The 19,663-nt window shown below is 49.2% G+C and overlaps 1 pseudogene; it reads left to right on the top strand.

Annotated features, from left to right (window-relative positions):
- The first annotated feature begins 205 nt into the window (after nucleotides 1–205).
- Nucleotides 206–19,663, top strand: part of LOC139156622 (galectin-3-like) — a 49,003-nt pseudogene continuing 29,545 nt past the window's right edge.

Here is a 19,663-nt window from a genome sequence, read left to right as displayed (position 1 = left end):
TCATCACCCGATTCACTGATGATGTTATCTACTCGGGCCATGAAACATCTGCCACCTCAGAGAGCATCAAGGACCTGGGCGAAGTGGGACTGAACGTTTCTCCCAATACGTCTTAGAGTTAGTTATTATATGACGTGTATTATAGGGGAGTGTCGCTGGCAAGTCAGGCTGAGCGGGGGAGCCGCCCGTGGCAAGTGAGGCGGGCGCCGGAGCGGAAGGGGCGGGGCGGTCCGGGGATGAGCCCACAAGTATTAGAGCTGCTCCGACGTCCCGCCCAGCCTGAGTTGTTCTCTGCCGCTCCGCCGAGTCAGCCTAGGGATCCGCGCCGGGTAAGTCGCGGCGGGAAGCCGAGGACTGGACAACTTTGAATGGGTGGGCAGGGTGGGTAGGTGAGGGCGGGGGGATGGACGCGGCTTCGCCCTCGCGCGCCTCCACCGCCAACTTTTAATGTGGGAGGAAAACAAAAAACTCCGGAGCTCGCTTGGAAGGAAAAGTCTGCCTGTATCTGGATTGGGAGGCAGATCCGTCCCGCCTTTTCGGGAAGCCGTGTGGAAAAGTTGGCCGGACTTTTTCTTCTCTTCTTTCTTCTTTCCCGCTCCGCCCAAAGCAGCAATTTTGGAGAAGGGGTGGATTTCCCCAATGGAGGCTCCGCGAGGAGCCGCCAGTCAGGGCTGATCGGAGGGAGGAAGCCGCTCGAAGGGTCGAGCGCCGTGACGCGGGAGCTTCTCCCTAGAGATAATATAAAACTAGGGGTGTGCATAAGGGCACACATTGTGCCTATCGTCCCTGTCTTACTATCCTATTGTCCAAATTTACCTCTATCTACTTTGCTTTTGTTTATGTTATATTTGCCACCTTATACATGTTTTGACAGACAGAAAGATGGATGGATGGATGGATGGATGGATAGATGGATGGACAGACAGACGGATGGATGGATAGATAGACAGATGGATAGATGGATGGACAGACGGATGGATGGATGGATGGATAGACAGATGGATAAATGGATGGACAGACATAGGCGGACAGACGGATGGATGGATGGATAGTCGGATGGATAGACAGATGGGTAGATACATATAGTACAGGTAGTCGTCGATTTACAACAGTTCATTTAGTGACCGCAGTTACAACGGTCCTGAGAAAAAGTGACATGCCCACTTTTCACCCTTATGACCAGAATATCTGCGAGACTACCTTCTGCCGCACGAATCCCAGCGGCCAGTTAGGTCCCATCCCACAGAGTTGGCCCAGCGGCCAGTTAGGTCCCATCCCACAGAGTTGGCCTTCTCCGGGTCCCGTCGGCTAAACAATGTCAGCTGGCGGGACCCAGGGGAAGAGCCTTCTCTGTGGCGGCCCCGACCCTCTGGAACCAACTCCCCCCAGAGATTAGAACTGCCCCCACCCTCCTGGCCTTTCGTAAACTGCTTAAAAACCCACTTCTGCCATTAGGCATGGGGGAACTGAGACATCTCCCCTTGCCTATATAGTTTTATGTATGGTATGTTTGTGTGTATGCTTTTTAAATAATGGGGTTTTTAAGCTTTTAATGTTAAACTGTTATTTTAGACTTTTAATATTAGATTTGTTATTGTATATTGTTTTATCACTGTTGTGAGCCACCCCAAGCCTGCGGAGAGGGGTGGCATACAAATCTAATCAATAATAATAAATAATAATAATAATGATGAGCCGCACTTACCTTTTCCTACTAGATCGGTCCCAGAGGTCTGCACAGGTGTGCAAGCACGCGGGTGGCAGGCATACGCACCCCATGGGGTGATTTTGCTTCTGCGCATGCGTGGAATCAAATCAGCAAAAATCGCCGAAATCTCACAAGAGGATGCTTACACACATGAGATTTCAGCAATTTTCGGCAATTTCTTTGCTTCTGTGCATGCGTGGTCCATGGTCACATGATCAAAATTCAGAGTTGCTTGGCAACCAGACTCATATTTTTGACGGTTGCCAGATGGTCCCCGGGATCATCTGATCCCCTTTTGTGACCTCCTGACAAGTAAAAGTCAATGGGGAAGCCAGATTTGTTTCACAATCATATTACTGACTTAATAACTTTGGAGATTCTCTTCAAAACAGGGGCAGGCCAAAGTCATAAAATGAGGCAAAACTCACTTAACCAATGCTTAGCAACAGGAACATTCAGCTCAATTGTGGCTGTACGTCGAGGACTATCTGTACATGTGAATGATCAAAAGTAATAATGGTAATAATTCTTTGCACCACCAACGTTATGGCAAACTTTGCTGAGGGAGGCGAAATGGTAAACTGTTTGTAGTTAAACTAAGAACAGCCTACCTTTAAAAAGATCCCATCCTTCACCCCAGTTGTCACCCATTCAAGGCATACCTTCTTTTCAGTCTTGATAATGAGGGTCATTCAACAGTCATAGAATCCTACAATTGGAAAGGACCTTAGAGGTCATCCAGTCCAACCCCCTTCCCACTGCAGGATTTACTTTCCTATCCCTGATAGATGACCATCCACAGGAGGGGGAAATCTTTCATATACTCTATTCTACTCAAATAGGTAGAATTTCTGTCAAGGATTTCTTCCTACTTTCTAATAGGTACCTTAACATCTTGACATGATATTCCATTTCAATGTTACAGTATTTAAATAGCATCAGGTAACTGCAAAATCCCCCCAGTTATCAACTTCCTGAAAGCAGCCACCCCTGTAGAAGGTCAGACCAGGAATGGTTTAGATCAGGGGTCTCAAACTCAATTTACCTGGGGGCCGCTGGAGTCTGGGTGAGGCTGGGCCGCATCAGGTTTTCCGCAAGGAAAGCTCTTACAAACACATTCCAATGTTATCAAATGTCTTTATTTTTTCATCTTATTTTGTATTAAAAAATAAAAATAAATTAACAAATTCATAAGAAAAAAACAAATAAAACAGTAATAAATGAATAAAAGGAAAATGATAATGATATTAATGATAATAATACAGCAGATATAGAAGACTGAAGAAACCACATTCAGCTCCACACACAACACTGAAAAGTGCCATTCGTATCAAACTTGGGCTGCACTAACATTAAACTTTGATATTGAGGTGGCGGCTGCAAACTATTGTCCCGAGGGCCGCAGTTGGCCCGCGGGCTGCGAGTTTGAGACTCCTGGTCTAGATGCAGAATTTGAAACTTGCCATTATCAGACAGAAACAACAGAGAATACAGTGATCCCTCGAGTTTTGCGATCTCGAGTATTGCGAAACGCTATATCGCGAGTTTTCAACCCGGAAGTAAACTCCACCATCTGCGCATGCGTGCCCTTCCACGCATGCGTAGATGGTGGAGTTTCCCCGCCGGGCAGAGGCTTCCCTGGGTCTTCCCCCTCTTGCCCCGGTAAGGCGCGAGCAACGGCGTGGGCGGGCGGGCGGCACGCGTGCGGGGAAACCCTGGGGCCGCTTCCCAGCTGGGAAGCGGCCCCAGCAATGGCGTGGGTGGGCGGGCGGCACGCGCGCGCGCGGGGAAACCCCAGGGCCGCTTCCCAGCTGGGAAGCGGCCCCAGCAACGGCGTGGGCGGGCGAAGGGTGGGCGGTGCGCGCGCGGACAAGCGGCAGCAGCGAGGCGGCGGGGAAACCCAATCTTCGGCTCCTCGCTGCTGCGGTGGAAGTAAAAACACCATCTGCGCATGCGCAGATGGTGTTTTTACTTCCGCACCGCTACTTTGCGAAAAATCGATCATCGCGAGGGGTCCTGGAACGGAACCCTCGCGATGATCGAGGGATCACTGTACTGCAGTTTCAATCTCTACCTACTGTGCAGAAATCAAATGACAAATGGTGTCTTTGCCCCAAGTTTTAACAAATTGGGGGTAGCTCAAGTACAAAACAGTACTTTGATTGGCTTTCTATGTCACTAGTAGCCATGGTTAATGCTTAATTATGTATTGTGCTACAGTGAGTTAAATTAATGCAATATGCTAAATTATTAACTATAATTTATACATGGTATGCTTGTATGTATGAGTGGTTCTTTAAATTGGGGTTTTTTAGATTATTTTTAATATTAGATTTGTTTTCCATTGTCTTTTTATTGTTGTTAGCCGCCCTGAGTCTTCGGAGAGAGGCGGCATACAAATCTAATAAATAAATTTAAAAAAAAAATTAATGTTCAAATTACATTAGCTAGGTTCATGTAAGATATTCAGCCAAAGCTACATTTTGAGTTAATATAATATGTAAATCCAGACAAAGCTTAATTTCCTTCTCCTTAACTCTTCCTTACTTTATTACATTTAGTGCAAATTCAAATGTAATCTTTGTGTAAAGCATGAGTCTGAACTTATTACCTATCTGCAAAAGTTACTTCAGATTCCAAAATTATATACACACCACAGTTATATGGTTGCATTTTGGATACTCTCCAACCAGTCTGCATTTGCAGTAGTTTGCAGCACCTATGGTTGCATTACTGCAGTAGGCTACATTTTTTCCCCAGAAATCAGCATATGCTTTCAATATGTGAAAAAATATGCCCAATAGGGGAGATTGGTTTCATATCATGATCACAATTTATGAGCATAATTGCCAGGCTCAATTATGGTCACAACTTGAAGACTACCTATACAAATTTAGTAAACTTCAGCCAATTTTTATGTTACTCTATAAATGTGATATGGATATATTACTCTTTATATACAGTGATCCCTCGAGTTTCGCGATCTCGATCTTCGCGAAACGCTATATCGCGATTTTTCAGCAATTGTGACCATCTCGATCTTCGCGAACGCTATATCGCGATTTTTCCCACCCGATGAGGTCACTCTCTTCCTTCCTTTCTCATCTTTCTTTCTCTCTCTCTTTCTCTATGTTGCTTCTTCCTCTCTCACACTCTCTTCCTCCCTCTCTCATCTCTCTTTCCTTCTCTCTCTTTCTCTCCCCCTCTTGCTCTCGAGTGGCCGCCTAGCAGCTGATCTGCTCGGCAGCGCAGCAGCAGCGAGGAGCCGAAGATCTTCGGCTCCTCGTTGGTGCTGCGCTGCCGAGCAGATCAGCTGCTAGGCGGCTGAAGGAACCTTCCCTGGGTCTTCCCCGCCGCCTCGGATCCCGCTGATGCCCGCCCGCCGTTTGCCGCTTGCCCCGTTCGCCCGCCGCTCGCCTCGTTCGCCCGCCACTCCCCTCGTTCGCCCGACGCTCGCCTCGTACGCCCGCCGCTCCCCTCGTTCGCCCGCCGCTCCCCTCGTTCCCCCGCCTCGTTCACCCGCCTCGTTCGCCCGCCTCGTTCGCTCGCCTCGTTCACCCGCCTCGTTCCCCCGCCTCGTTCGCTCGCCTCGTTCACCCGCCTCGTTCCCCCGCCTCGTTCGCTCGCCCCGTTCACCCGCCTCGTTCGCTCGCCTCGTTCACCCGCCTCGTTCGCCCGCCTCGTTCGCTCGCCTCGTTCCCCCGCCTCGTTCCCCCGCCTCGTTCGCTCGCCCCGTTTGCTCGCCCCGTTCCCCCGCCTCGTTCGCTCGCCCCGTTCGCCCGCCTCGTTTCCCCGCCTCGTTCGCTCGCCCCGTTCACTCGCCCCGTTCCCCCGCCTCGTTCGCTCGCCCCGTTCCCCCGCCTCGTTCGCCCGCCCCGTTCCCCCGCCCCGTTCACCCGCCTCGTTCACCCGCCTCGTTCGCCCGCCTCGTTCGCTCGCCCCGTTCACCCGCCTCGTTTCCCCGCCTCGTTCGCTCGCCTCGTTCCCCCGCCTCGTTCGCCCGCCCTGTTCACCCGCCTCGTTCACCCGCCTCGTTTCCCCGCCTCGTTCGCTCGCCCCGTTCACCCGCCTCGTTTCCCCGCCTCGTTCGCTCGCCCCGTTCCCCCGCCTCGTTCGCCCGCCCCGTTCACCCGCCTCGTTCCCCCGCCTCGTTCCCCCGCCTCGTTCGCTCGCCCCGTTCCCCCGCCTCGTTCCCCCGCCTCGTTCGCTCGCCCCGTTCCCCCGCCTCGTTCCCCCGCCTCGTTCCCCCGCCTCGTTCGCTCGCCCCGTTCCCCCGCCTCGTTCCCCCGCCTCGTTCGCTCGCCCTGTTAACCTGCCTCGTTTCCCCGCCTCATTCGCTCGCCTCGTTCCCCCGCCTCGTTCGCCCGCCTCGTTCGCCCGCCCCGTTCACCCGCTTCGTTCACCCGCCTCGTTCCCCCGCCTCGTTTGCTCGCCCCGTTCACCCGCCTCGTTCCCCCGCCCCGTTCGCCCGCCCCGTTCCCCCGCCCCGTTCACCCGCCTCGTTCGCTCGCCCCGTTCCCCCGCCTTGTTCGCTCGCCCCGTTCACCCGCCGCTGTCGGGACACCCCCCACCGCAGCACTTTGAATCCCGCCGCTTCTGCTGGATACGTGCGATGGGGGGGCGAGCTGCCACAGCCCTGGCTTCCGCGCCGCTGGTCCCACCCACCGCCCGCCAAAGACGCCCAGCGAGAAAGAGGCCTCCGAGCCGGACTTGTTGCTTCTGCCTGCCAAGAGAGCCGGGCGTAGGCAGCAGCCGAGAAAAGTCGGCGCGGAGGTCTCTTTCTCGCTGGGCGTCTTTGGCTGAGGCTGCTTTCTTTTTTCCGGGGGGGGGAGGGAGAGAGAGCTTCTCCCCGCCACCTCTCCTCCGCCGGAGCTCTGCCGCGTGCGCCCCTTCGCAGCCCCCTCGCTCCTTGTTCTGACAGCCCCCCCCCCACCGCAGCACTTTGAATCCCGCCGCTTCTGCTGGATACGGGCGTTTCACTTTCCCTCCCAGGCAAAAAGATCCGGCCCCATCATCCCAGAATGCCGGCATCTTTTTGCCTGGGAGGGAAGGTGAAATGCCCCTCGTAGCAGCTGCTACGAGCGGCGTTTCACTTTCCCTCCCAGGCAAAAAGGTGCCGGCATTCTGGGATGATGGGGCCGGACTTCCCAGGCGGAAGGCGTGCCCCTCTCCCCGGCATCTTTTTGCCTGGGAGGGAAGGTGAAATGCCCCGCGTAGCAGCTGCTACGAGCGGCGTTTCACTTTCCCTCCCAGGCAAAAAGATCCGGCCCCATCATCCCAGAATGCCGGCATCTTTTTGCCTGGGAGGGAAGGTGAAATGCCCCGCGTAGCAGCTGCTATGAGCGGCGTTTCACTTTCCCTCCCAGGCAAAAAGATGCCGGCATTCTGGGATGATGGGGCCGGACTTCTCAGGCGGAAGGCGTGCCCCTCTCCCCGGCATCTTTTTGCCTGGGAGGGAAGGTGAAATGCCCCTCGTAGCAGCTGCTCCGCTTCTCAGCTGGGAAGCGGAGCTGGCAATGGTGGACGGCGCGCGCGAGCGCGGGGATACCCCAGCTCTGCTTCCCAGCTGAGAAGCGGAGCTAGGGTGTCCGCAAGCGCGCGCGCGCTTCGGGAAACCCCCAGCTCTGCATCTCAGCTGGGAAGCGGAGCTGGCAATGGCGGACGGCGCGCGCGAGCGCGAGCGCGGGGATACCCCAGCTCTGCTTCCAGCTGAGAAGCGGAGCTAGGGTGTCCGCTAGGGTGTCCGCACCCCCCCCGCTCCGCTTCTCAGCTGGGAAGCGGACCTGGCAATGGCGGGCGAAGGGCGGGCGGCGGTGGAAGTAAAAACACCATCTGCGCATGCGCAGATGGTGTTTTTACTTCCGCACCGCTACTTCGCGAAAAATCGATCATCGCGAGGGGTCCTGGAACGGAACCCTCACGATGATCGAGGGATCACTGTATACACATATGTATATACGTGTATATATATGTGTGTGTGTGTGTATGTATATATATATATAAGGCCGAAATAGATCTATCCTAGTCTCCCTTAATTTTCAAATTCAGCTTAAACATGTGACATATACATATATACATACACACACACACATATATACATAATGGATATATGTATGTATGTATGTATGTATGTATATGTATGTATCAAATGTTTTTAGCTGGAATTTTAAAATTAAGGGAGACTAGGATGGAACCATTTCAGCCTTGTTCTAGCCTCATCAGCTAGCCACACCCTTCCTTACTGGGATTCGATCTGGCAGCCTCTGCCTTGTAAGGCAGAGAGTTAGCAGTTAAGCCACCATACCCGTGAAAATCTATGAAAACATATATATATATAGACATTCAAAATATTACACAGGGCAAAACCCGAACTCAGAACAATCTACATATATATATGTATATCCATTATGTATATACTGTACGTGTATATGTGTGTGTGTGTATGTATGTGTATATATATATATATATATATATATATATATATATATACACACACACATACATACATACACACACACACACACATATACACGTATATACGTATGTGTATATATATAGAGTAATATATACATATCACATTTATAGAGTAACAAAAATTGGCTGAAGTTTACTAAATTTGTATAGGTAGTGTGTGTGTATATTATATATATATATACACATACATACATACATACATACATACATACATACATACATACGAAGGGATTGGATACTGTATCCTAGAGGATAATTCTCTGCCTTACAAGGCAAAGGTTGCAGGTTCAAGTCCCAGTGGGTTGGCTAGCTGATGAGGCCAAAATAAGGCCGAAATAGATCTATCCTAGTCTCCCTTAATTTTCAAATTCAGCAAAAAAACAATACGTGACTTATACACACACACACACACACACACACACAAACATACAGGTAGTCCTTGACTTCATTTGATGACTGTTTAAAATTACAACAGCACTGAAAAAAGTTACGTACAACCGTTTTTCTCACTTATGACCTTTGACTCATCCCCATAGTCACATAATCAAAATCCAGATGCTTAGCAACTGACTTAATATTTATGATGGTTGCAGTGTCATGTGATCGATCCCCTTTTGAGACCTTCTGACAAGCAATGTGGAAGCCAGACTCACTTTACAACCGTATTACTACCTTAACTGCAGCAAGTCACTTAACAACTGTGGCAAGAAAGGACATAAGATCAATTAAAAGGTCAAACTCAATTAACAATTGCCAAGCTTAGCAAGATAAATTTTGGGCTCAATTGTGGCTGTAAGTCAAAGACTAGCTGACTATAGGCCTGGGGCCATTAGGTTATCAGCTTGTTGTTGTAAGCCAGTGTTTCCCAACCTTTTTGGAGCCGCGGCACATTTTTCATATTTTCAAAATCCTGGGGAACATGGAGGGGGGGGGGCGCTAAAAAAAGTTTGGACAAAAAAAAATCTATCTTCCTCCCTTTCGCTCTATTTCTCTCTCCCTCCCTCTTTCTCTTCCTTCCTTTCTCTCTCCATCCCTCTTTCTTTCTCTCTTCCTTCCTTCCTCTCTTTCTGTCTCCTCCTTCCTCTCTCATCTCTTTCCTTCCTCTCCCTCCCTTTCTCTCTTTCCTTTCTCTTCCTTTCTGTCTATCCTTTCTATCTCTCACCCCTTCTCCCTCTTTCATTCCCTTTCTCTCCCTCCCTTTCTCTCTCATTCCTTTCTCTCCCTCTTTGCTTTCTATCTCTCTTTCTTTTTCTCCCTCCTTCATATCTTCTTTCTCTCTCCCCTTCCTCCCTCTTTCCTTTCTCCCCCTCCCTTTCTCTTCCTTTTTCTCTATCCTTTCTACTTCTTACTCTTTCTTTCTCTCCCTCCTTCATTCAATTTTCTCTCCCTCCCTTTCTCTCTCTTTCCTTTCTCTCCCTCCCTTGTTCTCCCCTGGGGCTGCCTATGCCTGCCCTGCACCACCCAACACGGACGGACAGCCCCCGGTCGTCGGTTCGTCGCCCCCCACCCTCCCACGGAGGGAGATCAGGCTGGCAAGGGCGGTAGATCTGCGTCACCAGCCATTGGAGGGAGATCGGGCTGGCGGGGGCGGCGAATCCACCTCCCCAGCCACGCGGAGGGAAATCAGGCGGGCGGGTGGCCGCGGCTCCCTGCATGCCCCTGGAAAAGCCTACAGAGAACGGTGCCCGGGGCCGCTGCAGCCGGCAGCCTCCTGTTTCCGCTGCCATTGCCCTCCCGCCGGGCCCCAAAGGACAATTGTTGCCACCCCCGCCAGGAAAGCTCCAGCTGGGCGGGGTGCTGCTGGTGGCTCCGCCCTGGAGCTCTTGCTCGCCGTTGCCATCCCCCAGCAACTGCCTGGGGCCGCTGCAGCCGCCCCCTGCCCCCCGCTCCCCCCGCCATCTCCCCGCGACTGCCCAGGGCTGCTGCAGCCGCCACCCCCCCCCCACTCCCACCGCCAGCATGATGTGTATATATACACATATACACATGTACTATATGCATATATGCATACATATGTATGCATACATGTATTACACACGCATATGAAGCAAACCATATTTGCTGTATGAGGAGATTCACTTGAGTAACATCTCAAGTAGCTTCAAGGCATTAAGTATCCGGCGAGGTTCCGCAGCCAAAAATGACCATCAGTTTCGTTTGCTAAAGCTACTCGGGGCTTTTGAGCTCCTCAAACTCCCAACTCCATTGAAATCAGGGAACTTCACTTCCTGCCAAGTGCTCTGGGAAGGTAGCTCGGAGTTTACCTCGGGGCAGGGCCGCCGATAGACGGGTACTACAGGGAGCCCCGTACCGGGCCCGGTGATTAGAGGGCCCCCGCATTAACGCCATCAATCAGAGCTTCCCTTCGGTAAAAGAAAAATAACCCGGATGAATGGACGTGAGGGAAACTCGAGGCGCCTTCCCAAAGCAAAAGAAGGGAGGTTTGTTGTCGTGTGGGGCTGGTCTTCAGAACCCGGTTGTAACTTATACCAGCGTTTCCCAACCGGTGCGCTCCTGCTCGATGCTGCGGTTTTCGGCGCTCTCCTGCTGGGCCCCAAAGAAGGAAGACAGGAAGAAGGAAAGCTTCATTCTTCGCACCTTTTTCCCACCTTCCTTCTTTGGGGCCCAGCAGGAGAGCGCCGAAAACCGCGGCATCGAGCAGAAGCCGGGGGACAGCTGCGAGCGGGAGCCCCAGGACGGAAGTACCGGCAGCACCCCGCCCAGCTGGAACTTTCCTGGCTTCAGCGGCAAGTGTCTCCCCAGCTGGGGAAACCTGTCGTGGCTCGGTGCAGGCAACGCTTCCGCGGATGAGAAGGTGTGGGAGGGCACTGGCGGTAGGAGGGGGGGCTGCAGCGGCTGCAGGCAGTCGCGGGGAGATGGCGGCGGCGAGAGGGAGCGCTCTCTCTCTCAGCTGACTGCAAGCGGGAGCCCTGACGTGGCGGTTGGACGTGCTGCTGGACATTGTACATGCTGGCACTGCGGGCCTGGCATATACGGTGTCCAGCAGCACGTCCAGCTCCCGCCGTCAGGGCTCCCGCTTGCAATCAGCTGAGAGAGAGAGAGAGAAAGAAAGAGACACATATAAAAGAAGCAGAGAGAGAGAGAAAGAGAGACATAGCAAGAGAGGCAGAGAAAGAGAGACAGAGCAAGAAAGAAAGACAGCAAGAGAGGCAGAGAAAGATAGAGAGAGAAAGAGAGAGAGAAAGAGAGACATAGCAAGAGAGGCAGAGAGAGAGAGAGAAAGAGAGACATAGCAAGAGAAAAAGAGAGACTTAGCAAGAGAGGCAGAGAGAGAGAGAGACAGAGCAAGAAAGAAAGACAGCAAGAGAGGCAAAGAAAGAGAGATAGAGAAAGAGAGAGAGAAAGAGAGGCAGAGAGAGAGAGAAAGAAAGAGAGACATAGCAAGAGAAAAAGAGAGACTTAGCAAGAGAGGCAGAGAGAGAGAGACAGAGCAAGAAAGAAAGACAGCAAGAGAGGCAGAGAAAGATAGAGAAAGAGAGAGAGAAAGAGAGACATAGCAAGAGAGGCAGAGAGAGAGAAAAAGAAAGAGAGACATAGCAGAGAAAAAGAGAGACTTAGCAAGAGAAGCAGAGAGAGAGAGAAAGAAAGAGAGACAGAGAGAGAGAAAGAGAGAGAAAGAAAGAGAGATAGCAAGAGAGGCAAAGAGAAAGAAAGAGACATATAGCAAGACAGTGAAAGAGAGAGAGAGAGAAAAGCAAGAAAGAGATAGCAAGGGAGACAGAGAGAGAGAGAGAGCAAGGGAGAGAGAAAGACAGAGGAAGGGAAGGAGGGAGAGAGAAAGAGAGCAAAAAAGGGAGGAAGAAAGAAAGAAAGGGATGGAGAGAGAGAAAGAAGGGAAGGAAGGAAAAGAGAGAAAGAGGGAGAAATAGAGCGAAAGGGAGGAAGAGAGAGGGTTTTTTTGTCCAAACTTTTCTTTAGCCCGCCCCCCCCGCCCCCCACTTTCAATGTTCCCCAGGATTTTGAAAATATGAATAATGTGCCGCGGCTCAAAAAAGGTTGGGAAACACTGACTTATACAACGATAGAATTCCTGTATTATCAGAGGGTCTCCAACCTTGGCGACTTTAAGACTTGCGGACTTCAACTCCCAGAGTTCCCCAGGCAGCTTCGCAAGTCTTAAAGTCGCCAAGATTGGAGACCTTCTGCTCTATCTACACTGCTCAAAAAAATAAAGGAAACACTTAAACAACACAATATAACTCCACGTAAATCAAACTTCTGTGAAATCAAACTGTCCACTTAGGAAGCAACGCTGATTGACAACTTGGAGTTTATATTGTGTTGTTTAAGTGTTCCCTTCACTTTTTTTTTGAGCAGTGTACTTTGAAATTAACTTGGATACCACGGGCTCATTCAGACCTGCGTTCACCGATGGGCGTAAAAACTAGATCGAAAAGGATATTGAGATGTGAAGCAATATGAAATTGTATTTGGTTTTTTTTTAACAGCTCCTATTTTAATACCACTGATAACTACACAACCCCATGGATAATTAGAATAGAATAACAGTGGGAAGGCACCTTGGAGGTCTTCTAGTCCAGTGTTTCCCAACCTTTTTTGAGCCGCGGCACATTATTCATATTTTCAAAATCCTGGGGAACACTGAAGGGGGGGGCGCTAAATAAAAGTTTGGACAAAAAAAATATCTCTTCCTCCATTTCACTCTATTTCTCCCTCCCTCTTTCTCTCTCTTCCTTCCTTCCCTTCTTTCTCTCTCTCTATCCCTCTTTCTTTCTTTCTTTCTCTCTTTTTTGCTCTCTTTCTCTCTCCCTCCTTCCCTCCCTCTATGTCTTTCTCCCGTGCTCTCCCTCTGCCTCTCTTGCTATCTCTCTTTCATTCTCTTTCTCTCTCTTTCTCTCTCTCTCTCTCTCTTGCTATCTCTTTCTTTCTTTTTTTCTCTCTCTTGCTATGTCTCTCTCTCTCACTCTGTCTCCCTCCCTCTTTCCTTTCTATCTCTCCCTCCCTCTTTCCTTTCTATCTCTCTTTCCTCCCTCCCTCCCTCTTTCCTTTCTATCTCTTTTCTTTCTATCTCTCTCTCCTTCCCTCTTTCCTCCCTCCCTCTTTCCTTTCTATTTCTCCCTCCCTCTTTCCTTTCTATCTTTCTCTCTGTCCCTCAGCGGCGGCAAAAAAGAAGGAAGGCAGGCTGCAGAGGGCACCGAGGACAAGAGCGCTCGCTCGCTCCCTCGCCCTCTAACTTCCCTCCCTCGCTGCTGAAGGGACGAGCGCGGGCACGCTGCAAGAAAGGCTTTTTTTGCTTTTTTCCCCCCTTCCCCCGCCTCACGGGAGAGAGAGAGAAAGAGCAGCGCCCTGTCGGTTCCAATCGCAGCCAGGGAAAGCGGCCTCGTCAACCAAAAAAGGGGTGGGGGTGGCAAAGGCAAAGCCTGGGAGGCGGGGAAGGGAAGAGCGGGAGACCCCCAGACAGAACGGCTGAGGGGAAGGAAAGACGGAAGGAGGGAGGGATTGAGAAGCGAAGCCAGGGAGGGCTGAGAGAAAAGGGGAGCGGCGCGCGCGCGAGAGGGGCGGGGCGTGCATTCCCGAAACGGATGGAGAAAGCCCTCTCTCACAGCGAAAGCGCTCCCAGCCAGGGGGCTGCGAGAGAGGGCTGGGAGCGCTTTCGTCTCGAGGAGCTGAAGCTGCAGCCGCAGCCGCCGTGAGAGAAGTCGCGCCCCAAGGCAGGGGGCGGTGGCGGAGGAGAGGGGGCAGATCAGGCGGGGAGCTTTGCGGCACACCTGCCTGTGTCTCGTGGCACACTAGTGTGCCGCGGCACACCGGTTGGGAAACGCTGTTCTAGTCTAACCCCCTGCTTAGACAGGAATCCTACACTACTTCAGACAGATGATTTTTTTTTTTAAAAAGTAGTTATTATGTAAACATTAAAAAAATAAGATAGTACATAATCTATCATTTTACAATATACTGTACTTATTTGTTTGTTTAAATTTTGTATTTGCATTTTATAAGACAAGCAACAAAACAACACAACATAACAAACACCACCCCCGTCCCTTTTGAACTGTTATCCTCACAGTTCCTTCTTTATATAGTTATACGGCCTGTAACATCAGCGGTTATTATATGATTATTCTATAGTTCCAGTAAAACTAAGGTCAAGTTGTTGCTATCATAATCTTATGAATAAAGTTAATTCTGGGAACATCGGGTTTTATTTACAGCTATTTTCAGATGATTATCTAACATCTTCTTAAAAACTTAAAAAAAGTAGTTTTAAAATGGCGGGGGGGGCAGACACTTAGGCTGTATGGGGCCCCAAAATTCCTGATGGCGGCCCTGAGCATGACCTTTAGGAAGGGAGGGAGGGAGGGAAGGGGGAAGAAGGAAGGAAGGAAGGGACACAAATTGGCATAATCTAGTGGCAGATAGAAGAAGTAATTTGGTGTGGTAGTGAGGACATCAAGCTAATAACTGGGAAACTGAGTTCTTTTTTATTTTATTTTTTTTATAATGTATTTAATTCTGGGGGTTTTCACCATCCAAATAAATTTCCTGTCTGCATTATCCAACTGATTATAAAAATGTTGTTCATTTCTTATTGGGGCGGTTTGGAATAAATAAAAAACTTTTCTCATAATTATTTTCTTTTATCAAATTACATTTAGCTGATAGCCAAATTCCTAAGTATTTCACTTTTTAAACAGATTTAATAATAATAATATTTTCTTCCAATTCCTGTATATGCTTTTTTGACATGTTTTTAATTATTATTTTTGTTAATTTTGTATCTTTATTAATTTTGAGATTAATAAAATTGGTCTCGAAACTGTGAGTTCTAATCCCATTTTAGGCAGAAGTCAGCTGGGTGACCTTAGACTTGTCACTTTATCTCAGCCTTGAAGGTAGAAAAGAAAAAGGAAAAAGGAGTTGGATATTTTACATTACAGTAAATGTATGGTCATTACTGTATTTGTATGTTACAACAATAATAATAAAATAATAATAAATAATAATAAAAACAGCATCTTTAATCAGCAGCTAGGTAGCCATCCAGCAGGCATACAGTAATACCTCATGATACGAACTTAATTGGTGCAAGGAGGAGGTTCGTAAGACGAAAGGTTCGTAAGACGAAACATTGTTTCCCATAGGAAACAATGTAAAATCAATTAATCCGTGCAACCAACCCCCCCCCCCCGCAAAACCCGGCTTTCGGCGACTGCTGGGAAGCCGCGCGGCTGTTTTAAAAGGTGACAGCCGGCCTGGGGGGCTTCCCAGCACCCCCTGAACCCCGAACCCGGGTTCTGGGGGGTGCTGGGAAGCCCCCCAGGCCGGCTGCGACCTTTTAAAACAGCCGTGCGGCTTCTCAGCTGTCTCCCGAAGCCGAACGCCAAAACCGAACTTCCGCCTTCGGCGTTCGGAGACAGCTGGGAAGCCGCGCGGCTGTTTTAAAAGGTGACAGCCGGGCTGGGGGGCTTCCCAGCAACCTCCCGAACCGAACCCGGGGTTCAGAAAAATTTTGCCTCTTCTTACGAACTTTGTTCGAGTTACTAACCGGCGTTCGGGAGGCTTCTGGGAAGCCCCGCCGCCCGGCTGTCACCTTTTAAAACAGCCGCGCAGCTTCCCAGCAGTCTCCGAACGCCGGTTCGTAACTCGAAAAAAGTTCGTAAGAAGAGGCAAAATTTTTCTGAACCCCGGGTTCGTATCACGAGTTGTTCGTAAGACGAGGAGTTCGTATCTTGAGGTACCACTGTATTTTAATTTGGATACCCCACTGAGAGGTAGTGTGTGACTTTTTGTAAATCTAAGCTGTTTTTGCCTCCCTCCTGTCCCCACCCTTCCCCTGGGGCTTTGCATTCCTTCTCAGATGAACCCTGATGTTAGAAATGAGAACATTGCAGAACAGGAGAGATTGCAGTAAGAACAGGAGGTTTCTGGCCTACTTCCCCTTCCCCCTGCCAAAACGTCAGGACCTGGTATCCCTTCCAATTGGCTGTATGGCTGCAGGTGTTGGAAATAGCACCAGAATACCTTCAGGACCGCCTTCTGCCACACGAATCCCAGCGACTGATTAGGTCCCACAGGGTTGCCCTTCTCCGGGTCCCGTCAACTAAACAATGCCATCTGGCAGCACCCAAGGGAAAGAGTCTTCTCTGTGGCGGCCCCGACCCTCTGGAATCAACTCCCCCCAGAGATTAGGACTGCCCCCACCCTCCTTGCCTTTGGCAAACTCCTAAAAACCCACCTTTGCCACCAGGCATGGGGAAATTGATTCCCTTCAGCCGCTCCATTTTATGTATGGTTTGTTTGGGTTGTATGAGTGTTTTTAATCAAGGGTTTCTAACTGTTTTGCTTTTTTAATCATCGGATTTGTATTTTGTATTCCTGTTGTGAGCCGCTCCGAGTCTTCGGAGAGGGGCGGCATACAAATCTAATAATAAATAAATAAATAAAATATGTAAATAAATGATCCTTCAGCAGTACAGAGCCATAGGTTTCAGTACAGGAAAGAAAACTGCAGTGTGAGGGGAATCTTACCACTTACTCTTACCTTTCGAGGAAGGCAGATCATGGTTCTAGCAAGTGGATCTGATTCCCTCAGCTTGGTTCTTTTCTTGTAGGGGTCTGGTTTACCCTAAACTAGGTAACTTCGTTAGTACTAATGATGTTACCTAGTTTTAGTAATGAAACGTTTGCTAGTAAACAACCAAGCTCAGAGAACATCAAGGACCCCTCATTTCAACGTTGAGCTATTTATTGATTGATTGATTTTGTCCATTTATTTATTTATTTTATTTATTTATTAAATTTGTATGCCGCCCCTCTCCGCAGACTCGGGGCGGCTCACAACAGCAACAGAAAACAATATATAATACAAATTCAATAATTAGAAAGCTAAAAACCCATAATTTTTTTAAAAAAATTACACAATGAGGGTTATAGTGAGTATACATATAGTAAATACATAATGAAGGTTATAGATGATATACTCATAGAAAAATATATCTAAGAAAGAATAGAAGACAAGATATAGGAATAAAATATATCAGTGAAAGAATAGAAGAAATATATGAAATGAAAAATGGTAAAGGATAGTGTTTCCCAACCTTGGCAACCTGAAGATATTTGGACTTCAACTCCCAGAATTCACTTATGCACTTATGCCCGCCCATTATTGACCTCTTAGGAATCTGGAAATGTCTATAGTTATTTCCAGATTCCTATTTCCAGATTCCTAAGAGGTCCGTAAGGAGCGGGCATAAGTGCACTAGAGTGCCTTCCACCCCCTGTCCTATTGCTCTCCTATATCTCCTATACCAGTGTTTCCCAACCTTAGCAAATTGAAGATATCTGGACCTCAACTCCCAGAATTGTAGTTATAGCTATAGTTGTTCTCCTTTATTATTTCTATACAACTACATAGGTATAGTTGTACTGTAGTTATAGGTATAGTTGTTCTTTATTATTTCTGTTTCCATGGCAAGGCTGGGCCTCTTTGGAAAAGAAAAGAAATTTTACTCGTGGTCAGGTATTATGTCCCCTGACAAATACAGCTGTGTGTTACTTGATCGGCGTTCTCCTATGACACACTTACCCAGGTCAGTAGGAGGAAGGTGAGTGTGATACAAGAACAGCACGAAAGAGCCAGTCAACTGAATCAGCTAACTCTGAGAATTAGATTTAGCCCAGAATAAATTCAGCCATTCATAGGATTAACTAGTGCTACAATCAGTTGTGTTGCATAATCAGTTGGGGGGTAGGACAGATCAAGATTTTCCATCATAGAACACAATGTGGACATCTAGCAATGGAGAACACGCCTGCGGACATTGTATACAGTGTCCACCTTGAGGCTACTGCTGCCTGGTTTTCCAATGAAGAAGGAGCTAGTGATGCAAGGAAGTGTGTAAGGGTTCACTTGGTAATTCCAAAATGCTAGTTAGTGTGATTATGTGCAGCTAGAACCATCAGGAAGAGGATTTGATTGAGATAATTGATGATGATAATGATGGTGCCAACAGGCCTGGGGCCATTAGATCCTAGCCCCTGGCTGATGAATGAAATGTATGTTTGATTGTTTGAATGAGAGTGATTGATTTTTAAGAAATTGGGATTTTAGACCAATTAGTTTAATTTTAAAATTGATTTAGGATATTTAAATTGTTCATTTATATGTTGTAAGACGCACCGAATCCTCAGAGAGGAGCAGCATATAAATCCTATAGATAGGTAGGTAGGTAGGTAGGTAGGTAGGTAGATAGGAAGGAAGGAAGGAAGGAAGGCTGACTGATCTAAGGATGTGGTGGGAAGGAATTACTATTCTCCATTGCATCTGGAAGGAGAGTCCAATATGGGTTATTCTCAATCCTATTGGTCGAGACTGAGTTTAAAATTAACATAATATTAGGCACCGCCCCTTGCCTGCCCCCAGTGAGCTCAGTTTTAAAAACTCAGTCCATGTAACGAGACGTATGAGTTAGTTGTTGTGAAGAAATGGTTTTAATTAAATGGCTTTACCTTGCTTTTAACTTGTTTTAACGTTTTTTCTTCTTGTTATTTCTGTTGTTACAGGTGCTGCAGAAGACAGACGGGGTTTCTTCCCTCCGTGGGCAGATTCCCCCATCGAGTTTCCCCAGGAGACCTCTTCCCTCATAGAGGGTACCGTCCCACAAGGGGATCAGCCCGGTGTCACTGGCCTCCGTGGCCAAACTCGGCTGGGAGCCGAAGGTGGGGGGGTCCGCCCCCCCCACTGGGAGGCTCGGGGACACGGAGTCCCCCGAAGATAATATTATTTCCCTCACGGCCCCCCAGAAGTGCCGTTCACAAGATCCCGAGGGAGAGAAACCTTTAACAACAGCAATAAAGGGAAGTCAAGCGCAGCGCCGCAGCCGCCGTTTAGACAAGTCGGCAGACTTCAAAGAGGCAATTACCGCCGACCATATGTTTGGCGGCCAGGCGCGCGCGCAATTAATCTGCCGGGTGAGGTGGCCGGCTGAGCCGGCCTATTAATCAGCATGTGTTTGGCGGTCCTCCGAACCGCGGGGAATGCGGAGGCATGATTCCCCTGTAAATTCAAGCCGGCAGTGGGGACTGTAGGGCGAGCAGCCCTCTCGTTCCTCTCGCTTCTTAAGCTGCAATCCGCGCCCGCCATTTTGGACGGTTGGCGGGAAGCCCTTCCTCCCCCCGCCTGTGTTCTCCCAGCGGCCTCATCTAGGCGCGAAAAGCGGTTGGGAAGGCTGGGACGCGCATGCGCCCTTCATAGCAGGCACGGGGGGCCATTTTGAGGAGTTTTGTTTGTCGGTGAAAACAGCAGTTATACAGAGCTCCGTGCTTATTAATTGCCTTCTATTACCGTCTTGTTCTACCTCACTGTGAGTACTATGGATGCCTGTGGCACTACAGATTCAGCCCCTGCCTTGGGGTCTGTTGTTTCTGCCCCGGTGCCCAAGCCCAAGGATAAGGGGAAGATAAAGGTGAAATCATCCCAGTCATCTTCCTCAGCCATCA

The sequence above is a fragment of the Erythrolamprus reginae genome, chromosome 1 (assembly GCF_031021105.1).
Source record: "Erythrolamprus reginae isolate rEryReg1 chromosome 1, rEryReg1.hap1, whole genome shotgun sequence".
In the NCBI taxonomy this organism is placed as follows: Eukaryota; Metazoa; Chordata; class Lepidosauria; order Squamata; family Dipsadidae; genus Erythrolamprus; species Erythrolamprus reginae.
This window is presented reverse-complemented; position numbering and strand designations above follow the sequence as displayed.